Genomic DNA, 8,071 nt, shown 5'->3' on the forward strand with positions numbered 1-8,071 from the left:
CCGATTTCTTTGGGGGGTTTTTTCTCCATATTTATCATGGCTTCATGTTTCAGATCATGAATCAAATTTTAATATAAGAAAACGATAACAAGTAATTTAAGAACAGCAGTTTTTAAATTACGGTTTCATTTATTAGGGACAAAAGTTACCCAAACTGAATCCACACTTCATGCAGAAATTCAGATGGGAGCTTCTCTTTGGTCAGAAAATGGTTCTTCAATTTCTTTTGTAACTGTAGACTGCAAAACAACTGGAGACATGAGATGAAAACAGTGCAAAAAAAAGAGCACACTCTGTGGAAAAACTGGTGGCAAAAAGTGGCCAACAGGAAAAGCAAATATATGATGAAAACAGTATAGCTCAAAAACAGCAAAGATGAAGGAAAAAAGAGAAAATGGGAGATACAAATAGTGCACAAGGAGTAAAAATATGCAAAGAAAAGGGAAAACATTACAGTGTGAGAGTGAAAAACACCTGCTGTTAAACACCATCAAGGTATTTCATTGCATAGATGTAAGAGATCAAAATCACTGCACCAACTTGCAGGTGTACATAGAGCCTGTGTGTTTTGCCTCGTTAACCCATTTTCAGTCCAGTCCTTATACTTGACCACTCTCAGAGGAATATGTCTGCTGTTTGTTGAATCGCTTCACACTGACCTCTGAATCATTCAAGCATAAAACAGGGACCTAATACAAGAGATGAACCAGTGTTGTGACAACTTAGCAAGGAACCAACTATCTTTAGGCCAAAGATAAAATAGATTGACAGGGACACACAGCATATATAGTATGTAAGTAATATACATTTAAGTCTAATCTTATTATAATAGAAACAAAAATAAATGCAGTGAAATTAAAAGCTGGAGTTTCAATCAGTTAAATAGTTGTTTGTTTCTCCTCTTTCTGTTTCTCTCTGTCTCTGTTTTTCTTTCTTTCAAATCAGCTTTATGGGTCGACTAATATTTTTTCTATATCGGCAAACCAGTCATTTTATGACATCAGCAAACACACACGTTCGTATCATGGTGCAGCTGCTGGTTTTACAATCCTGCAGAGCGTGCGTGATGAACGGGCGCTAAGATCAGGTATGCACGATAACACTCAATCTCAAATTACAAACACTCAGCAATGTGCTAAAAAAAGCTTTTTTTTAAATTTACTTTGAAAAAAATAATTGTGTACTGACAGGGACTAGAAAGAGAGAGCACGTTTCTCCAGTATTGGCTTCCCTTCATTGGCTTCCTGTTAAATCCAGAATTGAATTCAAAATCCTGCTCCTCACACACAAGGTCTTAAATAATCAGGCCCCATCTTATCTTAATGACCTTGTAGTACCATATCACCCTATTAGAGCACGTCACTCTCACACTGGAGTTGCTTAACACAGTTGGGTGGAACCAAATTACACAACTTCTTAAAATAAAACTAAAGATGATTCTTTAAACCAGCAACGGTGAGATTTCATGTTTTTGAGTGTATGCAATTTACAGTCCATGTCAGCACATTTGAAGCTCTATTGTGAAACCTCATGTATAAATTTATTTGCAGGCTCAGCCCTTTTGAGAATGTAATCATCATGGAGCTGATGGATATCAGGTTAATGATGATGTTATCAGTTTTTATTATGGAGACACTGGTGTGGATGTCTCGTCATGGACAGGTGATTACGCTGTCTTTTTTATTTTTATTTAACTTGTTTTTTTGTGTTGTGTGACTTACTTTTTGCTTCTGTGGACTATGCTTCTGGAATGAATAAAGACTGATTATTTATTTGCATGAGTTTCCTCCATCCAAAGTCGTGCTGAAGGTTAGATTCGGTGTGTCCTGTGTCGGCTGGGTGGATGGCACTTCTGATCAGCTCTGTCTAAACACCAATCAGTCTCAGGACGACTCAGAGTCAGAAGTGTTTTGGGTTGAAAATGCTGAGTTGACAATGAGGTGATCTGTCACTTGACACAACTGTTAAAGCAGAATCAAGCTCCTAACCTTAAAAAAGCACTTTAAAAAAAATGTTTTGTACCTCTCAGAAGGAGTTTTTAAAAGCAGAATGGGAGGCACAGCCTTCAGCTTTGTGGCAACACCTCCCAATTTAGATTTGGGGAATTTGCACTGTCTCTACTTTTAAAATTATGCTTGAAACTTTCCTTTTTGATAATGCTTATAGTTGGGGCTGAATCAGGGGATCCTGAATCAACCTTTTAGTCACGTTGCTGTAGGTTCATATTACAGCTTTATCTTGCATGATGAACTCCCTGTCTGTTTATACAACACTACTGCAGATAGCTGTTCCTACTCGTGCCTGGTTTTGCTGAAGATTTCTTTCTGTTAAAAGAGAGTTTTTCCTCCCCACTGTCACCAAGTGCTTACACATGTAGATTTGTTTTATTCTTTGGCTTTATCTAAATCGGTGTAAGAGGACTGCTGTTGGGATCTGGCGCTATGTAAATAAGATGAACTCAGAGCCAGCCCAAGGTTTCATGGAGCCCAGAGGTGAACTTGATTTGCAGCCCCTGCCTCTACCACCCACCTCAGCACTGCCAATATTAATATATTGTCCATACTTGATCATTTGTGTATTACAGCCATTATCGTGGCTTTCTAGTGTGCTAGAAAGAAATAAAATAAACAGAGTGCATTTTTAAAACAAATTAACTGTTTTAAGTGTTTTTGAAATGTCCCAAAGAGCAGAACAGTCACAAAGAATTTAACATAGACCTAAATTTATGATTTAAATAAATGTAAATAAATGAAACAGACACTACGTAACTGACTAGAGAGCTAACAACAAGCTACCTGCCTGTGGTTTCTACAACGCATCACCTAAGCGCACCACACCTTCAATGACGTGAATGTGCGTCTGGCGCTTCTGTTGAACCCTTTAAAGCCTGAACCAAGTTAAATATCAACTTGATGAGCTTTAATTTGTATCATATTTACTACATTTGCATTTTTGGTGCATTTTATTGCTCAAAAATGTATCATGGAAACTTATTTAGGTTTTTGTAAAGGGGAAAAACCCAAACACTTATACTGAAGTTTCAAAAACTTTAATATTTTCACAATCTGATTGTTTGTGGGGGAGGGCGAGGCCCAAAGAGCAAACACAAAAACCCGACTGTGATTAACACAAAACGAACCGTTTATGTGCCTGATGGCAAAAACACCACATGGAACATAAGTTAAAAAAGGGAACTAAAATGATAACTCACTGAAAACCAAAAATCTTAAACTATAAACTGGAAGCAGGAAACACAAAGGCATAGTGACCTGATGCTCTGACAAAGAGAGACTGAGAGAATTTATACACAAGAAGGAGATTAGGAGAAGTGGAGACAGGTGGAGGACAACACACAGCAGAGGAGAATCAAAATAATAAGACGAGGAAAACACAACTGGACAAAACCCACACCAGACGAGCGATCGCCAAAATAAAACGGGAAGCATGAACACTGAGGCACAAACTTGACAGAGAAAAACGGTAACAAACAGATGAAACATGAGGAAGAAACAAAGGAAACAAGAAGGGAAATAACTAAATGGAAACGTAACATACACACAAATCGACTAAATACAAGGGAACTGACACAGGAGGAAGGGAAACAAACACGGAGAGAAGACTGACTGCATACGGGGGACGCTAGGGAGGACGCACAGAGACGAGAGACTGGACATGAAAGGGAACAAAATTTAACATCTAGAAACACAAATAACTAAACTAGGAGAATACACAGTGAGGCACGAGAAAATAATCACAGTAACTGAGGACTGGATGGAGAACACATAACCTGAGAACCATGACATGCATCACACGTGATACACATGGTGTTACAGGGTTAACTAATGTCACTCATGTTAGTGAATATTAATGATAAATAGTTAATATGTAGTATTTCATGGAGCCACTCTACTTTCAACTCTACTTACTATTGTTCACAAGGACGTCATTACTTTATTGTCTTACTTAGATATGATTTCAAACCATCTGCGTGTCCATCATCATGTAACAGGTGTCCAAAAAGGCAGCGGGTGCTGAAAAGTTCCCCCTAACAAATGCCTGACTTTTATAAATGCACGTGAACAAAGGGAAGTGCCCGGATACAGCCCAACGTACAACACAATGCCAGCCGGTCATGGCGAGAGAGCAGGATTTCAGAACAGGCCAACAGGAAACAAGCTGCTTTCAGGAGACCTTTGTGACGTGTGATTCACTAACCAGTGTCACTCCATCAGTGCTGCTGATTTAAGCAAATGAAAGCTCAAATTTGTTTTATGGCAGGAGTGGAACTGACATGAGCTGATGAAATGAAACTGTGCAAGTTAAATCAGGAAACACGGAGGTGGAAAATTACAGCCGATGATGCTGCTGTATCTCTTTTTCTATTACCAGGCCTTAGAACAGCAGTGAACCGCTTGACTTTTTATGCATTATGAGTAAAGTTTATCGGAATATTGACAGTTTTTTCTCACACTGTCCGTACCTGTCAGTCACTGGGATGCAGGGAGAAAGGTTAAACTAGTTTTGCAAAGGCTGAGCAGACCTACAGTCTCCACCTTAAGCTCCTGCAGGGGTGACTAAGACACTGCTGAATAATTTATGACAGGCAAGGTAATTAAGTGACCTTTAGTTTCTCTCTTTATGCCCGAGGGCCTGTGTGAGAACGCTCCCCGCGTTGCTCAGTATGATCCTAAAATAGATGTGCTGTCTATTTTCTCTATTGTTCCAAACTCAACTAACCAGTTTAAAAAGCATCTATTCTCAGTAACAGGCGGACGACACGTCCAAAAAAAGTAGCAAGTCATAATCTCTACCTCTTGTTGTATACAAACAAAGAGAGCATGCATTGTTGAGTCTTTTAGTTTTCTTATCTGCAAAAGAGCAACTAAACAAACTAACAATAGCAGAAAAGGAAGTAACAGAAGGGAAAGAAACCAAAAAAAGCAATACAATAAACAGGGCAGGATTCTTTGGAAAAACAAAACCAAACAAAAACCCCAACATTTTTATCCTTTTGAACTATCCCGGAGAAAACATGTCTGAACTTCATCCCAAAATCGAGCTGCTTCTGGGTAGAAAGTTTGTAAAACCTTGTCTTGTAACTCTGCAGCTCCACGTAGAGGAGAGCTGGTTCTAATGTAGGCTAATTAAACTGATAAAAGCACAACATCCACGTAAAGTCAGTGCAGAGAACCTGAAACTGCAGCACTGGTCAAAGCCTGGTGTGCACAGACATGATACCGGATGAATCAAGTCTCAAAACGTGACAGAGAGCGACCTCTGGTGGAAACTCTTGCGAACTGCTAGTTTATTTCAAATAGAGGTCAATGAAGTGATTCACCAGCTTAAGGAAAACATGAATTTTATGTTTTATGTTTTATGTTGTTAACAGGCGACTGTTGTTGTGATTTGGCGCTATATAAACAAAATTGAATTGAATTTTCAATTTTATCGCCAGGCATGAAAGTTTTTATGTTTAAAGAAGTAAAAATGCTGTAAAAATAGCAAAATACAAATAAATAGGTTTATTGAAAAATGTGCAAACATACTTGGGAATACCATATATAATAGGGCAAAAACAGAGTTTCTATCAAGTTTAAAAGTCTTCATTCTTCAACTAAAGAACAAATGATCTGTTTTGTGACAGGCTGCTAGTAACAAAGTAAAGACACAATTTAAACTATTATGTGTAGATTTTGGCACATTAGGTAAGCAGCAGGTGTGGCCTTGTGCAGCTGCCGTGAAGCAGAGATGCAGGGCTTTTAAGTTTGTTTCTCCATTTCCTGTATACAGCCCCATGTGCTTCTCATTTCCAAACTGATGCTGACTGAAAAGACACCACATATGCAAATGTGTTTGAATTTACTCTTACCAGGCTTTTAATGTTTGTCTGTCTGGTGCCAAGACTCCAAAATGATGATTAGGGGAAAATATAATGCAAATCTAAACCTGAATGAATGGTTGGTTGGTCAAACATGGCTGGAACTAATATTATTCATTGCTGTGTTCCTCTCATTTCTGAAACAAAGCCGTCGTTATTCAAATTAATAATTCCACTCTGGGTTATTCCTGTTGTTTATGGCTGTTGATATAAAAGTCTATAAATCTGATTCATTTGGGAAAGATAAAAAAAGACAGCTTTTCCTTATTCGTGTATTATGTGTTTGTGTACTCAAAAAATATGAACAAATCCAACATGAGACCTATCTTTTACTCTAGATTACAATAAAATATGAAGCATAATTCTTTATTAAAAATAAACTGTTTCGAACTGCTTTAATTCTTCATGGCACAGATTCAACGAGTTGCTGGAAACATTCGTCAGAGATTTTGTTCCACACTGACATGACAGCATCACACAGTTGGACTGAGATCTGGTGACTGTGGAGGCCTTTTGAGGACAGTGAGCCAATTTTCATGGTCAAAAATAAGTTTGAGATTATCTGAGTTTTATGACATGGTGTTATTTTACAGGAAGCAGTCATCAGAGGAGAGTACACTGCGGCCATAATGGGATGGACATGATCAGCAACAACACTCAATTCGGTTGTGTTTTTAAAAAATTATTCCCATACGATTTATTCCTGGGCCTTGGTATGGATATGCTCTCTGTTCCTTTAAGACAGCCTTCTTCTCATTGGCTGATCCTCACGAATAGGAGGTGTCAGTAGCACATCATGATAGTTATGTGCATATACCTACAATTCAATAGCCTTCTGAAGCCTGAGCTCGTTGTTTACAGAGATTACATCCACACTACATATAGCCTGTTTCACTTAAAATATTAGCCATGTTCCAAAATTGTAAGTGTAGAAATGATAGAAGGTAAGAAAAAGAAGAGAGTGCAGCTCCGCTCATGGGGCAAGGACTTTACAAAAACTTGTTTTAGGATTTTTCTATTACAGTATGATGACATCAGCTGTTATGGCACCAATGTGACATTATAGGGCAACATATTGAAAAAATAAATGGTGTGTTGTACAACTATCTTCATGCACTTTTATATATTACTCAATATGGTTTCTTCATATTGGTTTTTTCTACTGGTCGATCTATGTCCCTACCCTCACCTATGGTCACGAGCTGTGGGTAAGAACGAGATCGTGGATACAAGCGGCAGAAATGAGCTTCCTCCAAAGGCTGGCCTCTCCCTTAGAGATAGGGTGAAAAGTTTAGCCATCTGAGAGGGGCTCAGAGTAGGGCCGCTGCTCCTTCAAATCAGAAGGAGCCAGTTGAGGTGGTTCGGGCATCTGACAAGGATGCCTCCTGGGCGCCTCCTGGGTGAGGTGTTCCGGGCATGTCCCACCAGGAGGAGAGCCCGGGGCAGACCCAGGACACGCTGGAGAGATTATATCTCTCGGCTGGCCTGGGAACGCCTTGGTGTTCCTCGGACAAGCTGGAGGAGATGGCTGGGGACAGGGAGGTCTGGGCTTCTCTGCTTGGGCTGCTGCCCCTGTGACCCGGCCCCGGATAAGAGGAAGATAATGGATGGATGGATGGACGGACAGTTTCTTCATATATTTCTTGAAGGTAAGCTTTGATCTTGGGGACGAACAATGAAGGTCAAGGTCAAATGCTTAGCCCTCCTAGGCACTTACATCTCCCAAGGCCTGGATTATTGTTGTGGGGTTTGAAGATGATCGAATAAACTGTGGGTAATATACGTCCGTTTTTACCAGTCTACCGTGACACAAAAATTCAAATATGATATCTCGAAAACTGTGGACGCTAGACTGCTAACAAACGGACGGACAGACAAACAAACGCAATTGATTACACGCTCCCTCCCTGATGGACATGGGGGAGACATTGACAGAGGACAATAGAAACACCATTTAAAAAAATTATTTTAATTAAGAATAAAATATATAAATATTAACAATACAAATACGATTACGGCTATTTATTCACACTGAAGTACATTAACAATGACATTTTGATAAAGAATGAATTTTCCATGTTTTGGTTTGCTCTTAATTTCTTCATCCAGACATACCTTAAAGATATAATTATAGACTCATAACCAAAGTTATGCGAAACAAAAGACCTAATTAAAATAAGTTAAAATATATAA

The sequence above is a fragment of the Oreochromis niloticus genome, linkage group LG3 (genome assembly GCF_001858045.2).
Source record: "Oreochromis niloticus isolate F11D_XX linkage group LG3, O_niloticus_UMD_NMBU, whole genome shotgun sequence".
Taxonomy (NCBI): Eukaryota; Metazoa; Chordata; class Actinopteri; order Cichliformes; family Cichlidae; genus Oreochromis; species Oreochromis niloticus.